The sequence below is a fragment of the Emys orbicularis genome, chromosome 20, assembly GCF_028017835.1.
Source record: "Emys orbicularis isolate rEmyOrb1 chromosome 20, rEmyOrb1.hap1, whole genome shotgun sequence".
NCBI classification, from domain to species: Eukaryota; Metazoa; Chordata; order Testudines; family Emydidae; genus Emys; species Emys orbicularis.
The window spans coordinates 16229378-16248454 of record NC_088702.1 but is presented as its reverse complement, the minus strand read 5'-3'; the positions used below and the strand labels follow the sequence as shown (position 1 = coordinate 16248454).

At 44.6% G+C, this 19077-nt stretch overlaps 1 protein-coding gene across 1 annotated transcript in view; it reads left to right on the top strand.

Moving 5' to 3' along the window:
• The window catches only part of LOC135892787 (junctional adhesion molecule A-like), an 85817-nt gene that overhangs the window by 47426 nt on the left and 19314 nt on the right, over positions 1 to 19077 (top strand). The gene's annotated exons all lie outside the window — the stretch shown is intronic.

The window sequence follows — 19077 nt, the reverse complement described above, 5'->3', positions numbered from 1 at the left end:
GGGAGACCCCCAGTTCAAGTCCCTCCTCTGCCTGATGAGGAGAAGGAATTTTAACAGGGATCTACATCGCTCAGGTGAGTGCTCTAATCACTAAGCTATAGTGTCATTTAACTTTGTCTAGCCCAATTAATATAGAATCATTTAATTTAAGTTGAAAAACTTTAATAGAAGAGACTGAGGGAGCCCCATGTCAGGATATTCCATACCATAGTGATTAGGGTTCTCACCTCAGATGTGGCAGATCCCTGTTCAAATCCCTGCTTCCTCTCAGGAGGATGTGTGTGTGTGGGGGGACTTGAATGGGGGGGATTGTCTTCCACATCTTGGGTGAGTACTCTAACCACTAGGCTAAAGGTTATAAGAGAGCTGCTCTCTTTCTCCACCCCACCCCACCCCAGCTGTTTTGTGTAAACTCATCTAAAAGTCCTGATCCAGTTGGTGGCATCTGAGCACACCTGTCAAATCAGGCCCATTCACCGCTTAGGTGACCTAATGCCTTTCTTACCTCAGTTCATGGATCTCTAGCAGAGATAGGTGCTGAACTCTGAGAGAAGCGTGGGACTTAGGATACGCCCCTGTTGTCTGCATCTCCCGCTGGATGGCTTAGGTGGCTCCTAGCATGCTGGCTTTGTGGATTGCATTCAAAGGTGCCTATCGCTTTGCCTAGGGGCCTAAAAGTTAGGTGTTGTGACACTGATCATCCTATGCCTAAGGCCCTTTTGTATATATTAGCCTATGTACCTAAATACCTTTGAGGATCTGGGCCAAACACATTTCGATGTTGATGAGAGAGATCTGGTTGACTTGATATTTTATGGACCTAGTGCTGCAACCCTTACTCAGATCTGAATTGTACTTACGCTTGTGGGCCTGTGCGATGGGGTTTCCACCCCACACAAGGCCTGGAGATGAAGATTAGGCCAATTAGGCCTTAACATTTCCTGGCTTTCCTCCATGTGTAGCCTATAGGTAAATTGGCATAACTTACCCCTTCAGGCCTTGTTTGGGGATGAACACCGCATCACAGCCTGCTTGCATGAATCTGCACCACTCAGGAGTAAAAGATGCAAAACCCAGAGCTTTTATTTGAAAGGCTATTTATCAAAATCTTACATCTCAAACAATTATAACCAGGTGAGTATAACTAAAATCATTACAATTGACCTAACACCAGATATAATATAAACAGAAATGCAAACAATTACAATCATAATAATTGGGAATACAATAAAACCATTACCATTACAATAATTGGGTACATTGACTAACCAAATGAGGCCCAAGTTTGATACTGCAATAGCCATCAAACAATAAATGCGAACTTATGCCAGTGCTTTGTCTCTCATTCTGCACAGACTCAGCAATATTTCCCACTCTGATGTGCAGTGTGGATCTCCATAGCATGACGGGGGAGGGATAGCTCAGTAGTTTGAGCATTGGTCCTGCTTTGAGGAGGGGGTTGGCCTAGATGACCTCCTGAGGTCCCGTCCAACCCTGATATTCTAGGATTCTGCATGCAAAACATCAACTGCCATCCAAGGGAGTTCCACTTGTGGAATGAATGCAGGTCCATAGCAATTGGGATCAATAGTGATTCAGACTGTTGGGGAGTTGGTTTGTAAAGCATGTTGGGAACCTCTGGTATGAAAAGCAACAAAGGGTCCTGTGGCACCTTATAGACTAGAGGGCTTCCAGATCACCGCAGAACTGTATCATGTTTGTGGGGGTGGTGGGGCAAAAAGAGAGTCCCCGAGATAGGACAGTCGCTTCTGCCGAGTTAAGTGTGGAGCTGGATAAATTGACGATATTGCTGGGTGAGTTAGGGGTACCACTATTCTATCGTGGCCCCATGTGGCAGGTAGGATTTTAGACAGCTTACAGTCCTTTTTCCTTTGTACAGAGGTGAAGTGTGTAATGTAGATCTCCTGTCTTCTTTTAGTAAAGTCCGTTTGTGTGGAGGGTTGGTTATTTATGAAAGTCTCCAGGTTGGAGAGCTCTTTTTTGATGTTTTCCTGTTTGCTGTTTGTACTCCTCCAGGTTTTTGTATATTGCCATTGCTAATATCTGACTTCTGTCCATTTATCCTTTTATGTAGGGACTGTCCAGTTTGGCCGATGTACATAGCAGAGGGGCATTGCTGGCACGTGATGGCATATATAAGATCGGTGGACGTGCAGGTGAATGAACCGGTGATGTTGTAACTGATCTGGTTAGGTCCTGTGATGGTGTCGCTGGTGTAAATATGTGGGCAGAGTTGGCATCGAGCTTTGTTGCTGGTGAGAATATGCTTAAGGTTGGCGGGTTGTCTGTGGGCGAGGACTGGGCTGCCTTCCAAGGTCTGTGAAAGCGAGGGATCATTGTCCAGGATGGGTTGTAGATCACTGATGATGCGTTGGAGAGGTTTAAGCTGAGGACTGTAGGTGATGGCCACTGGAGTTCTGTTGGCTTCTTTCTTGGGCTTGTCTTGCAGCAGGAGGCTTCTGGGTACACGTCTGACTCTGTTGATTTGTTTCCTTATTTCCTCGTGCGGGTATCATAGTTTTGAGAATCCTTGTAGGTGTTGGAGCAAATGCGGTTGTACCTCAGTGCTTGGCTGTAGACGATGGATCGTGTGGTGTGTCTGGGATGGAAGCTGGAGGCAGGAAGGTAGGCATAGCGGTCGGTGGGTTTTCGGTATAGGGTGGTGTTAATGTGACCGTCACTTATTTGTACTGTGGTGCCTAGGAAATGGACCTCCCGTGTAGATTGGTCCAGGCTGAGGTTGATGGTGGGGTGGAAGCTGTTGAAATCGTGGTGGAATTCTTCCAGAGTCTCCTTCCCATGGATCCAGATGATGAAGATGTCATCAATGTAGCATAGGTAGAGAATGGGCGTGAGTGGACGAGAGCTGAGGAAGCGTTGTTCCAGGTCAGCCATAAAGATGTTGTCATATTGGGGTCATGCGGGTGCCCATAGCGGTGCCACTGGTCTGGAGGTATCTATTGTCACCAAATTTGAAATAATTGAAACAATATACAAAAACCTGTGGCAGAACACTTCAACCTCCCTGGCCACACAATAGCAGATTTAAAGGTAGCCATCCTACAGCAAAGAAAAACTTCAGAACCAGACTTCAAAGAGAAACTGCTGAGCTTCAGTTTATCTGCAAATTTGACACTTTCAGCTCAGGATTAAACAAAGACTGTGAATGGCTAGCCAACTACAAGAGCAGTTTCTCCTCCCTTGGTGTTCACACCTCAACTGCTAGAAGAGGGCCTCACCCTCCCTGATTGAACTAACCTCGTTATCTCTAGACTGATTCCTGCCTGCATATTTATACCTGCCTTTGGAAATTTCACTATCAAAGAAACTGAGGAACCACCTGATCAGCATCCTATACAGCAAACAGGAAAACATCAAAAAAGAGCTCTCCAACCTGGAGACTTTCATAAATAACCAACCCTCCACACAAACAGATTTTACTAACATAAGACAGGAGATCTACATTACACACTTCACCTTTCTACAAAGGAAAAAGGACCGCAAGCTGTCTAAAATCCTACCTGCCACATGGGGCCACGATAGAATAGTGGTACCCCTAACTCACCCAGCAATATCGTCAATTTATCCAGCGACACACTCAACCCGGCAGAAGTCTGTCCTATCTCGGGGACTCTCTTTTTGCCTCACCACCCGCACGAACATGATACAGTTCTGCGGTGATCTGGAAGCCTACTTTCGCCATCTCCGACTCAAAGAATACTTTCAAGATAACACTGAACAGTGCACTGATACACAGATACCCTCCCACCAACAACACAAGAAGAACTCCACATGGACTCCTCCTGAGGGTCGAAATGACAGTCTGGACCTATACATAGAATAGACCTATACATAGAAACAACCCTGACATTATAATCAAAGAGGCTGATAAAGGAGTTGCTGTTGTCGTCATGAACAGGTCTGACTACCAAAAGGAGGCTGCCAGACAACTCTCCAATACCAAATTCTACAGGCCACTTTCCTGAAATCCCACTGAGGAATATACTAAGAAACTGCACCATCTACTCAGGACACTCCCTAAACTAACACAGGAACAAATCAACACACCATTAGAGCCCCGACCGGGTTTATTCTATCTACTACCAAGATCCACAAGCCTGGAAATCCTGGATGCCCCATCGTCTCTGGAATTGGCACGCTCACTGAAGAACTATCCGGATATGTGGAAACTCTACTCAGACCCTACGCCACCAGCACTCCCAGCTATCTCCGTGACACCACTGATTTCCTGAGAAAACTACAGTGCATTGGTGATCTTCCAGAAAACACCATCCTAGCCACCATGGATGTGGAGGCTCTTTACACAAACATCCCACTGTGGCAAACCCAGGACAAACAGCTACAAAGGGCGGGGTAGTAATCAGTCCCAGGGGGTTAAAAAGGCCTCTCCCAAGCCACTGAAGAGAGAGAACCATGGGGAAATAAGGTTCAGCTGGGCAAGGGGTTACTAGGGAACTAATTAGGTTCAGCTGGCTCCAACTGCTTGGGACCTTTTTAAACCCTCCCCGGCGTGGAAGGGGGGGGGAAGAGAGAGTGAGAGAACCAGGGAAGCTGCCAGTAAGTTAGGAGCAGCAAGGCTCTGAACCCTTCCAGCAAGGAAGGCTGCACTCTGTCCCCAGAAGGGAAGACAAACAAGCGCAAGGGACTGACTGAGGGGAGGAATAGCCAGCCCCTGTGCTACCTACAGGGTTTTGCTTTGTCCAAGCCTGGGTCTCCAAGGCTAAAAAGGACTGAGCCTGCTGAGGAGAAGGAGGTACTTTGCCACACCACACACAGATGAAATACAAGCTGTCAGGAACAGTATCCCTGATGATGACACAGCACAACTGGTTGCTGAACTCTGTGACTTTATCCTCATGCACAATTCTTTCAAATTTGGTGACACTATATACCTCCAGACCAGTGGCACCGCTATGGGCACCCGCATGGCCCCACGATATGCCAACATTTTTTTGGCTGACCTGGAACAACGCTTCCTCAGCTCTCGTCCACTCACGATCCCTTCTCTACCTAAGCTACATTGATGACATCTTCATCATCTGGACCCATGGGAAGGAGACTCTGGAAGAATTCCACCACGATTTCAACAGCTTCCACCCCACCATCAACCTCAGCCTGGACCAATCTACATGGGAGGTCCATTTCCTAGACACCACAGTACAAATAAGTGACGGTCACATTAACACCACCCTATACCGAAAACCCACCGACCGCTATGCCTACCTTCATGCCTCCAGCTTCCATCCTGGACATACCACATGATCCATTGTCTACAGCTAAGCACTAAGGTACAACCGCATTTGCTCCAACACCTACAAGATCTTCACCAAGGATTCTCAAAACTACGATACCCGCATGAGGAAATAAGGAAACAAATCAACAGAGCCAGACGTGTACCCAGAAGCCTCCTGCTGCAAGACAAGCCCAAGAAAGAAGCCAACAGAACTCCAGTGGCCATCACCTACAGTCCTCAGATTAAACCTCTCCAACGCATCATCGGTGATCTACAACCCATCCTGAACAATGATCCCTCGCTTTCAGAGACCTTGGAAGGCAGCCCAGTCCTCGCCCACAGACAACGCGCCAACCTTAAGCATATTATTGGCTGTAGCTTCTGAAAGTTCCTGAGGAAGATGGCATCCACCTGAAATAAGAGAAATGGAAATAGAATATTAGACACAGCTGAACAATCCCCATTTTACCTCTCCCATTTGCTTTTATTGTCCATGTTAATATACCCTCAACTTCACCAGCCAGCTGGATCTACATGACTCTTCAAAAGGATAAAATACAGAGCCGCCTTCCCCACAGTGAATCAGAAGAAACAAGGAAAGAACTGTGGGTAGAGAACAGTAGACTCCAGTATATCCCAAAGTGTTTAGTAGAGCGAACTCCACTGATTTGCATTGTATTGTTCTGGAGAAGGTTGCAGGAGACAATGCCAAGGAACTGTGGAAAACTAGATCCTGTTCGCAATCTCATAAGCATGAATAATTAGAGTCGCTGCTAATGATTGTGTTTGACAAGAGAGAGGAACTAGGCAAAGGCAGGAGAACCAGTGACTCCAGGCTTTTTAACAGTAAAATTCATTTAATATTGCAGATAACTGAGTCTGTGATAAAGGAAACAAGGCCCTCACTCTCACACAACAGAGAAGGAACAAGATAGCATGATACAGGGTAAAGATGAAACATGGGGGATGGATAGCTCAGTGGTTTGAGCATTAGCCTGCTAAACCCAGGGTTGTGAGTTTAATCCTTGAGGGGGCCACTTAGGGATCAGGGGCAAAATCAGTACTTGGTTCTGCTAGTGAAGGCAGCGGGCTGGACCCAATGACTTTTCAAGGTCCCTTCCAGCTCTAGGAGATAGGTATATCTCCATATTATACTTGCTAGGGGAATTCATATGACCCACATTTTTCTGTGCCCCTGCACAGAAAAATGCAAATAAAATCTACCGGGGGACACGGCCTCTTCCCCAGCAGCGCGTCTGTTCTAGCATGCATCGAGCAACCTCAGAGAGAGGGGCGGGGGGCTGGGCATGCATGCCTGCATGATCTCAGGGGGGGGTGTATGTGGTATGTGCATGAACAATCGAGAGAGAGAGAGAGAGAGAGAGAGAGACACTCTGTCCCTCTCCCTTGCTACAACAGCTGACTGGTGTGGAAGGGTAGGGCTTTTTATTATGCACAAGGCAGTCTAGAGGCACAAATGTAGTAGCCCTGCCTGAGTTAATTGATTCATTCTCTGAGGCATTAGTAGCCTGATAATGTAGTTAGTAACATCGTTAAAGTTGCTGTTGTTGGTTAATTGATCTCATTCTCTGAAGCAGAAATGTAGCAGCCTGACTGTTACAGTTAATGTTGTTAATGTTGCTATTGTTAGGTAACTCTTCCCTTTCTCAGTCAATTTCCCCAGGAGCATAAAACCTGTAAAAGTTTTAAGGCCCCTACATTGCCAGAGTGATGTAAAGGAGCCTTATTATAAATGACAGTAAGGGAATCCTCAGCTAGGAAGATCTATGTGCTTTCTCACTTTATTTCTGTGCCAAAGTGGCACAATGGGGTTAGAATACAGCTCAGGATTTATTTTACTTACCCATTAAAAAAAAGACTTTGAGGGCAAATAAAACATTTACCAAAGAGTCAATAAAATGTCAGGACAATCCGAACCAAGCACTTCCCAAAGTACCCAGCCAGGTCCAGGACAATGATTACCAAAACTGTATGACTTTCATGTGTGAAAGTCTGAACAATTTAAAATGACATTCTACTGTTTGTTGTTGTTGCTGTTTTGTGTTCTGTAATGTAATTTAAATGAAAGGGTATTAGTTACCAAGTGTTTGTAACTTAACTTTCATGTGCCTAGGAAATGCTGAATAGTTATTGTGATTTTTCTGTATTGTAGTTTAAGTAAATTACCAAAACAGTTGAATCTGATGTGATTATATTGCATTATTTTGACAAATAAAGGATGCAGAATTTTGATTTTGATTTTTTTTTTTTGGCGCAGAATTCTCCCAGGGGTAAAGGATATTGACTTTTGAAGGAGATGCTAAAATGAGAAGCTATGACCAAGTTTTGTCATAGACCAGGCAGTGCCCTGAGTGATCCAGAAGCTGGTGCTTCTTTAAAATGCCTGCAAGGTGTGATCATCCAACAATTCCCCTTTCAGGAAGACGATTGCCATATTACACGCCTCCACCCTACTCCCTACACTGACGTATCACCCTGTGTGGTGTTTGAGGAGGGAGGAACTGAAGAGAGACTCAGTATTTGCTGGGCAGAAGATGACCCACTCTTCAGTTGATCCGCCTGAGACTGTGAAGTTGGAGATGAAGAAGATCTCTGTCTCAAGGAAAAAGAAGCACAAACATTTGCATCAGCACAATCCCATTTTACCACCTCTCAGTAAGATCTGTATCAATCTGCTGCATTGTAAGCTCTTTTGGGCAGAGACATTGTATGCTGCTCTTTAAAGCTCTGATGACATGATATAAATTGGAAAGTAAAGAATCATTCTTTCTTGATGTAAATGCTAAGATGAGAAGCAATAGTTGGGGGAAGGTGTTGGTCGGCCAGTGTCCTGAGGAATCTGGAATTTGGTGCCTCCTTAGAATGCCTGGAGCAACATAATCATCTTGTATTTACGTTTTCAGGTAGATGGCAACTCTATTCCATGCTTTACCCTGAGCCTTTACTGACCCCTCCCCGCACAAAAGAAAGATGTACCTGCACAGTAGATCTCCTGTACTCACTGAATGGAAGAGGGTCTGTTCTAAATTAAATAGTAGTAAACTCCTTTGCCAAAGCAGTAACTGAGGCTTGGTCTACACTGGGGGGGATTGAGCTAAGTTACGCAACTTCAGCTACGTGACTAATGTAGCTGAAGTCAACGTACTTAGACCTACTCACCGCATGTCTTCACTGCGGTGAGTCGGCTGCTGTCGCTCCACTGTTGACTCTGCCTGCGCTTGTCGCGGTGGCGGAGTACAGGAGTCGATGGGAGAGCGCTAGGGGGTCGATTTATCGCGTCTAGACTAGACGTGATAAATCGACCCCTGCTGGATCGATCACTGCCCGCTGATCTGACAGGTAGTGTAAACATACCCTGAGTCTTTGAATCACTCTGCAAATATGTTAAGACTTTCCCCTTCCACTGAAGTGCAGTGATAGGGGAGAATATGACAATCACTAACTAGATAGAAGCAGGGTGAAGTCAGGATTGCGGGAAAGGTGTATTTGCATTGCAAGAGAATGTTAACGTGAGGAGGAATGGTTGGAGCTGGTTGTTGGTCAGAAAATGCCCAGGGTGAGAGAGAATGTAGTTCTTTCTTACAATGACTGCAGAGAATATATTGTTATGTGTTTATCTTTTTAGAAATGTGGTAACCATATTGTCTACACCCAAAGCCCTGCACAAACTTGGACATGCACCCTCCCCAATATACATACAGATAAAGAAGTGAAGAAATCCCAATACTCACTCAGAGGTAGAGGGTCCGAAACTTTCGTCATTCTCAAACAACCGAGCCTCGGGGGGTACAGGGGCAGGCAAGGGAGAGTCACTGATCCAGTGACTCCATGCTGGAGTATTGATCCTAAAATAACATGAATGGAAAGGAAATATGAGTATCAGGAAAGGAATTCTCTCCTGTATCTCCTGCCTCCTCATATACCATAATTTACATTAATAACACTGAATGATCCCACGGCCTGGTAAAATCAATGTTAATGTGACTTTCTTCCATCCTCTAATAAAATCTCGATTGTTTCATCAACAGAAATTTCAAATCAATTTGGGGAACTGGGCTCCCGCAGACTCCTAAATTCTCATATCAGCTAAATGGTCAAGAGAGAGGAAAAGCAGTGAGCCCCATGACTCCCTAATCCCTATATGGCCATCAGCTGTCTCACCATGTGCTTTATTGCATCAGCCATTCTTCTTGGTCTTGGTCACTACCAAAGGAGAAAATAAACTCCATTGAATCAGGGATGGAGTGTTCCATTACTCCCGGGCAAAGGATTTTAGGGAATAATCTCTTTACAAGCGATTGAGATCTTTGGAGGAGCTCTCAGTTGCCCCTTCCCCAAACTACACTGTAGAAATACCTTTGTAAGTACGTTGTCCTCTTAGTAGAGCTGTTCCTCACCCCCTGCCTACCCTACAGTCCCAGTGAAATACAGAGAGCAAAGTTGAGATCACACTAACATGTGACTGCTGCATTTTCTGTTCCTAATTCCCTTCTTTTCTCACTCTTGAGAGCATCATAAACTAGAAAAATGGGTCCCAAGCTCCAGATGTGGGCATTCCCAGACTTTGCCGGGGTCCAGGCAGGACACACACCCCTGGCGAAGGAAGAGTTTTTTGAACAGTGCTGCATCCACATTTTCAGAAAGATGGGGGGCCCTGTTCCATACATGTACCTGAAACCCTGCAGCCCCCAAAGTACTCTAACCTAGGGCAAGGAGTATGCTCATTGCCAGAATTACCTGAGCAAGGATGGATCTAGCTTTTTAAAAGGTGGGGAGGCTGGATTTGGGAAGACAAAATAGGTTAGGGGCCAAAACATCGTTGCCAATCTCGTGTGGACCCTTGGTTTGGCCCTTGATGGAGTATTCATCCTAAATTAAATGGAAACAACAAAATGTTAGGAATGGGTAGGGCACTGGGAGGAGTCTATTGATTTAGGGTTGGAATACACAGTCTGTTTATTATTCTGTTCCTCTGTGTAAAATGACAGACAATATCCCAATGAGTTCCTAATAAGAGTATTTTACCAATAACCAAAGCAATTTATGAACTGTGGGTTTAAGGAATGCTGTGAACAGTAGAGGAGCTAAAGGATTGCTGACTCCAGCATTGAGCAGGAAACCTGATTTAAAAGGGTGGCTTAATGAGTTTTTGAGGCACCTAAAACTATTATTTTAGGAAGGGATCTCTGAGAGGAACCCAGACATTTAACCACTCAACTGTTAGGGGGTTCAGAAGGAGACATGCGGACATGCGACACTATACACTAAGCAGAGCTGCCTGCAGGATTATGTGTGAAGCTGTCAGTGGCCTACATGGTATTCTGAGGCTTTTTGGCTACACTATGTGGCTCAAACTCAGACCTTTTTCCCTGTCACTCCCCCCCCCCCACACACACACACACACTCTGTACAGAGTGACAGTGTGTACAATGTAAAACTTTTCTTATCTTCTTACCAAGAATCCACCCTTGACCTGAGGTACTCCATCCTCCACGAATGGGTTCTGAGATCTTAACTGAATACAAATAGAGAAATTTATATTAGACATTAGGGAAATCTTCCATGCATTTAAAGAGAGATGATTGGACAATGGGAGTATCTTGTCTTCTGAAAGTGACCAGTGCCAGATGCTTCAGAAGGAATGAACATTACTGGGCAATTTCAACATTACTTTTTACAGATTCAGACTAACACAGCTACCCCTCTGATACTTCAACTGTTGTACAGTCCCAGCTTCTAGCACTAGAGGTTTAGGATACCTGGAGCATGGAGATTGAGTCTCTGACCATCTTGACTAATAGCGACTGATGGATCTATCCTCCATGAATTTATCTAATTCTTTTTTGAACCCAGTTATACTTTTGGTCTTCACAACATCCCTTGGCAATGAATTCCACAGGTTGACTATGCATTGTGTGAAGAAGTACTTCATTTTGTTTTAAATCTACTGCCTATTAATTTCATTGGGTGACCCCTTTTTCTTGTGTTATGTGAGAGGTAAATAGTACTTCCCTACTTTGGTAGATGGATAGAGAGATGTTGTGGTGATTGGTGCTCTCTCTCTCTATATATATATATTTAGGATCACTGGCTAGACAAAGGATTATTATTGACTTGTGAAGATAGGACTGTTTTTCAGGTTGGTACTCATCTCATTAATGATAGGGCAAAGGAATTAATTAAACAATGAGGTGATCTCTGCAGCTGAAACTGGCCTTAAAACTGTTCCCATATCTCATAGAATATCCCTCTGTTTAAGAGACTGATTAAGTCCTATTTAGGTTAAGATTCTTTCAGGCTTTTCTTTGTTAGCTTTGTTTTCATTTGGAATCATCTAGGTTCAAAGTTACAGGAATAATCTATCTAATGCCCACTGAGAACTAGGCTGAAACCCCTGTGGCCCCACAACTCCATTCATAAAAAACCTCACACAGTTCTCTTATATTGGGTACATGGAAAAACTCACTTACTTCTGAGGTCGGAATGCCAAATCTTGTAATGACTAACAACTGAAAATTGCTGCAGTATAGCACGGCACCAACTGTCTCTCTCTGAGGCCAAGTTGCGCACTGACTTTTGTTGATTGCCTCAATAGCTTTGCTTGGGCTAGAGGATGTCACAATGAAGGCTGTGGTGCAATTGCCATGACAACCAGGTGTTAACTCACAAAAAGGGGGTGATGTAGTGGCTGTTATATATGTGTGCATCCCTGCCTGCCCCTGCCCTGCCCATTTGTTTATGAGTATGTGCCCTCTCTAGAGACTAGCCCAAAAAGATAAATAAAAGCTCCAAGTTTAGGGAGAACTGGTGGTAATTCTCTTTGTGCTCAAGTGACAGAGGCCTATTTTTGGAGCTGAAGATCCCGAGTTCTGCTTCCCATGCTTGGCTAACAGCCGGCATTTCTGGTGTCTGTCTGCAGTCAGCCCTGGTTCAGTAAAAGTAGTCCATCACAGAAGGTGTAGTTCATCACATGACAGGTAGCTAGAGAGCGGAGGATAGAACAGGTGAATCAGGAGATCTGGGTTCTTTTTATGGTTCTGCTTTGACTGACTGTGACTTGTAGAAATTGCTTAACATCTGTGCCCCAGGGACTGACTACAGATAATATTTTGTAGGGATATTAAAGAAGGTACTAACAGTGATTCCCCCAAGTGACAGTGACCCCCTCATAATTTGTCCCCCACACTTTAAAATCCAACAGTTTCACCAAGTACAAAAATCTCTTGGGTCTTCTGTTAAAACTTGTAAGCTACTGTCTGTAGAAACCATTGCTTATATCTATCCTGTGAAAGATACTTTGTTACTATGTAAAACTTACAAACAAGTTAATTGACTTTGTTCTTGAAGTAATTGATACAATGTAAACAAACACTATAAGCCGTTAAGTGACTTTCACTTCATTCAACGGCTCCTAGGACAGACCCCCACTCTCTGTGATTAAAGGGCCGGGAATCTCAAATGAATTAGCACACAGCCTGAAAGTGGTGGAGACAGTAAATTAAAATATGGTTAAGATATGGAATGTATGCTGATGAATGCTTGATATACATGAATGGTTAGGGAGGTGCCAGCCTAGAAAGGGAGTATCCATCGGCCGAAGAATGTGTCGAGTAGGACCACCAGACAACCCCCTGAGGGTAAACTGGGATCCACCCCATCACCTGGAAGGATGAGAAACACAAACTTTGGACAGTGTGGAGCCACCAGGAATGTGCCACTTTGGACAGGAATGTGCCATCTGCTGATTGAGTCAGCAACAGCAGGATGAAACAGCTCCCATAAACTAACATAGGAATTAAATCCTATAAGAATGGACTCTCAAGACTGAGGACTTTGAGTCTCTGGTGCTTCTGCCAACCTCCAGGAGCATCAGGTGCATCTGACACAGACTCGGCTCCATCCTCATGACCAAGATACCTGGCCAGTAACTTGGCATGAGCAACTTCTAGGCTGGTAACTATAACACCTATACAGAACTTAAATGAATGATTGTGTGAATGAACCTCTCTCTCTCTCTCTCTCTCTCTCTATATATATATATGTATGTGTGTGTGTGTGTGTGTATAAGAAATAAGTAGTCAAACAACATTGTTTACTTTTATCTTTTGCTTTATCAGTATATTTACAATAAATGTGGCATCTTTGCCTTATCCCTCTTAATAAGATCCTGCTGGTTTTTATTCTATTGGTATAACAATTTCAATGATCTACTTTGTCTTTTGAAGTAAAGTACCTGCTGAAGAAAAGCATTATATATCTTTTTCATCAAGCCATACATTGTACAAATACATTTATAGTTATAAACTGACAGTTGCTCTAAATATCAGATATTAAAGCAATACCCTAATTAACTCTTTCTGATCCTTTCATCATCAAATATTGAAGTGCCAAACATTAATTAAAACAACAGAACACCCTTGTGAAGTAATTAATTATTATTAATCTCATTTTGGTGGAGTGAGTGTAAGTGGTGTAAGGGAAGTCAGTGACAGAGGTGGGAACTGAATTCAAGTTTTGACTTTCACACCCCTGCTCTAACTACTAAAAAACACTGATAGGGTCTTAAGACATTTTGTGTTACTGACTACAGGTTAACAGATCTTACTTTTAAAAAGAAAACTGCTCCATGGATGTGATATCTCAAACTTTACTTAGCACATACTACGTAGATATGTAATACTACTATGTACAAAAGGGCTTAGTTACCTTAAGTTCCTTTGGCCATTTGTCATTCACTCTAATTCCCTTAGTGTGGTATGCTACATGAAATGCTGTAGCAAGAGTGTCTCTCTTTTGGCTTTTTTAAAACATACAATTAAGCATTGGTCTCTGCTGCTGTGGGTCTTAATTTGTATCTGATGTGATTTCTACATTCTTGCCAGAAAGCACCACATATGAGATTGCCAAACATGATGGGTGTGATCAAAGACGTGAGCCCAGCTAAACATTTAGTGCCCTGCCTTAGCTGTTCTGAAAGCCAGAGGTGCATGGTTCTGCAGTGATTACAAGGAAACTGTTGAAGTAGAAATTATTGCCATGGAGCTGCTGTCCCAGAGGTTTCAGGAGTGTTCCAGAACTTGGATGGTGAAGGAGATGGATTGTCATGGCTGGATTCTTAGGAGGGGTTTTTCCTCAAAGGGTTCAGTTGTCTGGTGTGTTGGGAGCTGTTATTTCCACAAGTGCTTGGCCTAATTTGTGCCCACAGCTTCTGCAAGCAGTGGCTGGTAAAGAGCCTTATCTGCCAGAACCAAGGTCATGTAATAGATGATTCTGCTTCTTTCTGTGCAGGAAAGTAAGTACAGATGTTCATTTAGTCTAGTCACAAAAAACGGTGTGGAGCAGACAGGTATTCTCTCCATTTTAAAGATGGATAAACTGCGGCACAGTGAGAATTAATACTGATAAATAGCCTATTAAATATCAAACATTAAATGTATCACCTTTTTATTTATATGCAACACTTTTTATTTATCTCGTAATAGAACTGTCATAGATTCATAGATTCTAGGACTGGAAGGGACCTCGAGAGGTCATCGAGTCCAGTCCCCTGCCCACATGGCAGGACCAAATACTGTCTAGACCATCCCTGATAGACACTTATCTAACCTACTCTTAAATATCTCCAGAGATGGAGATTCCACAACCTCCCTAGGCAATCTATTCCAGTGTTTAACCACCCTGACAGTTAGGAACTTTTTCCTAATGTCCAACTTAGACCTCCCTTGTCCCGGTTAACGTTGCTGATCAATTAGGGAACATGCTTATTTAAAGTTGTGCAATGCTCCCCTTTGGCAGCTGCCTGCTTTGTCCTCTGCTTGCAGGAAGAGCAGCCCGTTGCAGCTAGCTGGTGGGGGCTTGGAACCGGGGTGGACCAGCAGCCCCCCTATCAGCTCCCTACTCCCCTAAGGTCCCTGTGCTGCAGCCGCCCAGCAGGCTATCAATTGCCAGCAGTTCAACTGTCCCTTCCCCCACTGCCATGTGCTGCTCCTGCCCTATGCCTTGGAACTGCTCCCAGAGACTCCTGCTTGCTTTGCGGGGGGGCTAATTCATAGATTCATAGATTCTAGGACTGGAAGGGACCTCGAGAGGTCATCGAGTCCAGTCCCCTGCCCGCATGGCAGGACCAAATACTGTCTAGACCATCCCTGATAGACATTTATCTAACCTACTCTTAAATATCTTCAGAGATGGAGATTCCACAACCTCCCTAGGCAATTTATTCCAGTATTTAACCACCCTGACAGTTAGGAACTTTTTCCTAATGTCCAACCTAGACCTCCCTTGCTGCAGTTTAAGCCCATTGCTTCTTGTTCTATCCTTAGAGGCTAAGGTGAACCAGTTTTCTCCCTCCTCCTTATGACACCCTTTTAGATACCTGAAAACTGCTATCATGTCCCCTCTCAGTCTTCTCTTTTCCAAACTAAACAAACCCAATTCTTTCAGCCTTCCTTCATAAGTCATGTTCTCAAGACCTTTAATCATTCTTGTTGCTCTTCTCTGGACCCTTTCCAATTTCTCCACATCTTTCTTGAAATGTGGTGCCCAGAACTGGACACAATACTCCAGCTGAGGCCTAACCAGAGCAGAGTAGAGCGGAAGAATGACTTCTCGTGTCTTGCTCACAACACACCTGTTAATAATGTCAGGGTGTCCCCCTGCTCCTGCACCCTGCTTACCCCTTCTCCATATAGAGCAGGGAGGTGACACCGGTGGAGAGAGACAGAGAGTGCTTGGGGCAGCAGCTGCTGTCTCAACTTCCTGATCCACTTAAAAAGACAATGCACTTAAGAGTGGGTCAGCTTACTTAAAGGGGCAGTGTGCATCTCTCTCTCTCTCTCCCACAAACAAGGTGTGTGTCTGTCTCTGTCTGCTGTGTTCGTATACACAGTGATTTTTTAATCAATGAGGTTCAAGGGAAGATTCATCAGGAAAGTGTTCACCTGTTAAAGCAAGACACATGGGATATGAAACATTGCTCACCTCTGGTGGAACCTCTCACACCAGCACAGAACTCTGGTCCATGATTACAATAATAAGCCACCTCTGTTCAAATAATCATCCAGTCCGGCCTGCTTCCTTCCCTACAGCTTGCCTGAATCCCAGCTCTAACCAGACTTGAATTTCCCCTGGCATTAGCTATTGCAGGTCCCTCCTCTCTGTCCTACTTGAGCCCCAGCTCCCCAGGTTCCCACCTCTGCTGGATGCTATTGACACTGTGAGGGAGTGCTCACCCCACACCTGCCCCTGAAAGGGTTAAGGTGGCTAGACAGGCCAATTAACCACCTAAGATGCACCTGGAGGAGGAGCCAGGGAGCAATGAGAACTAATTAAAGAGTGAAGCTGAACAGGAACAGGTGGGGTTGGTATAAAGCAAGGTAGCTTAGGGCAGAAGGGGGCTGCAGGGAGGAGGTCTGCAGTCACTCTCTGAGGCTAGGGAGAGGTGAGGGGGTCTTGGCCAGGAGGGAAGGGTGTAGCCGGAGAAGGGTAGAGAAGGAGACTGATAGAGGCAACATAGGAAGCAATCCAAGGAAACAGAAACAAGGCATGGGACAGGGTAGACCTTAGCTGCTGGTTTTAGGGTCCCTGGGCTGGAACCCAAAGATGAGGGTGAGCCCACGTTCCCCTACCAGCCACTGGGGATGTGGCACCATAGAGGGGCAGTGAATTGGAAGACTGCCTGGGGCAGTTGGTGACACTCGGTACACAAACCTCCCAGAAAGGAGAAACTACAGTGACCTAGCCAGAGGGCCAAGCCACCAGGAGGGAGCCATCGAGTTCAGGTAGAGAGAGTGTCATACAGTCAGCACTCGCAGGCAGGGGCTTCAGAAAGGCAGAGCTAATTCCAAGCTGCAGCCACAAGGAGGTGCCCCATTGGGGGTGAGAGCACACTCTGACAGTGTGGACACTTGTGGATGGGAGGGAAGAGGTAGATGTGGTATATCTTGAATTTAGTAAGGCTTTTGATACTGTCTTGCATGACCTTCTCATAAACAAACTAGGAAAATACTACCTAGATGGAGCTACTATAAGGTGGGTGCATAACTGGTTGGAAAACTGTTCCCAGAGAATAGTTATCAGTGGATCACAGTCAAGCTGGAAGAGCATATCAAGGATCAGTTTTGGCTGCAAGGATCTAGTTCTATTCAATATCTTCATCAGTGATTTACATAATGGCATAGAGAGGACACTTATAAAGTTTGTGAACGATACCAAATTGGGAGGGATTGAAAGTGCTTTGGAGGATAGGATTAAAATTCAAAATGATCTGGACAAACTGGAGAAATGGTCTGAAGTAAATAAGATAAAATTCAATAAGGACAAATTACACCCGGAGGAATTCTGCGCCAAAAAATAAAAAATTCTGCCCACAATGTTTGAAAATTCTGCAAAATTCTGCATATCTTATTTGTCAAAATAACACAATATAATCATGCCAGTTTCAATTATTTTGGTAATTTATTTCAAGATATCTGTCAGTATGTATAGACCAAAAAAAAAAAAAAAAAAAAGAAGAAGAAGAAAAAAAAGAAAAGATTCTGGCAAAGTTGTTTTTGACAGATTCCTTACTAGGCATATTCATACAGAACTTTGTAAAAAGAACAGGAGTACTTGTGGCACCTTAGAGACTAACAAATTTATTAGAGCATAAGCTTTCGTGGGCTACAACCCACTTCTTCGGATGCAGTGGGTTGTAGCCCACGAAAGCTTATGCTCTAATAAATTTGTTAGTCTCTAAGGTGCCACAAGTACTCCTGTTCTTTTTGCGGATACAGACTAACACGGCTGCTACTCTGAAACAGAACTTTGTGTAATTCATTTATATTACAATACAGAACTGTAATTCCTGCACCTGTCAGAAGCAGGGCAAAGGCCTGGGGAGTCAGGGGTAACGGAGGACCTCAGGGAGAGAGAAGGAACCTAGGAGTGAAACTGGAGAGTGTTGGGTGTGGGTGGGAGGTTTTTCTTCATGGGGGGTGGGATTGTTAGGGTATTGGGAAGCCTCCCCCATGCAGACTCTGGATGACCCCAAGCCTCTCCCATTCAGTCAGGCACATCTGCCCCATCCCCAAACCCCTCATCCCCACGGGTCTCTGCAGCCTCCCTCCCCCCTCCCCAGGCTCAACGCTGTCACCCAACTAGCTCCTGAGCCCATGTGCCAGTCTGTCCTCCCTACAAGTCATTCTGAATCCCAGTCTGTGACCCCCCAGCAGCCCTGTGTGCCCCACTCTGTCCTAAACTGGCTCCACGGGCAAGGTGCTGCTCATGGGGGAATTCTGCATCACTGGCCATAGAATTTAGTATTTTCCCGCATAAAATACATTTTGCCTCAGAAGTGCTGCAATTCTGACTTTTGCACACCAGAGGCCGCTGTGGCACTATAACAGCAGGCATAAAGCAGCTGGCTGTTCTGGTATCACAGCGGCCTCTGGTGGGAAAAAGGCAGAACTGCAGCACTTCTTAGGAAAATGTTTTTTATGTGGGTAAATACAAAATTATGCGAGAATTTCCCCAGGAGTAACAAATGCAAAGTGCTCCACTTAGGAAAGAACCATCAGTTGCACACATAGAAGATGGAAATGACTGCCTAGGAAGGAGTACTGCAGAAAGGGTTTTGGAGGTCATAATGGATTACAAGCTAAATATGATTGAACAGTGTAACACTGTTGCTATTAGCAGGAGTGTTTTAAGCAAGGCACAAGAAGTAATTCTTCTGCTCTACTCTGCACTGATTAGGACTCAATTGGAATATTTTGTCCAGTTCTGGGTGCCACATTTCAGGA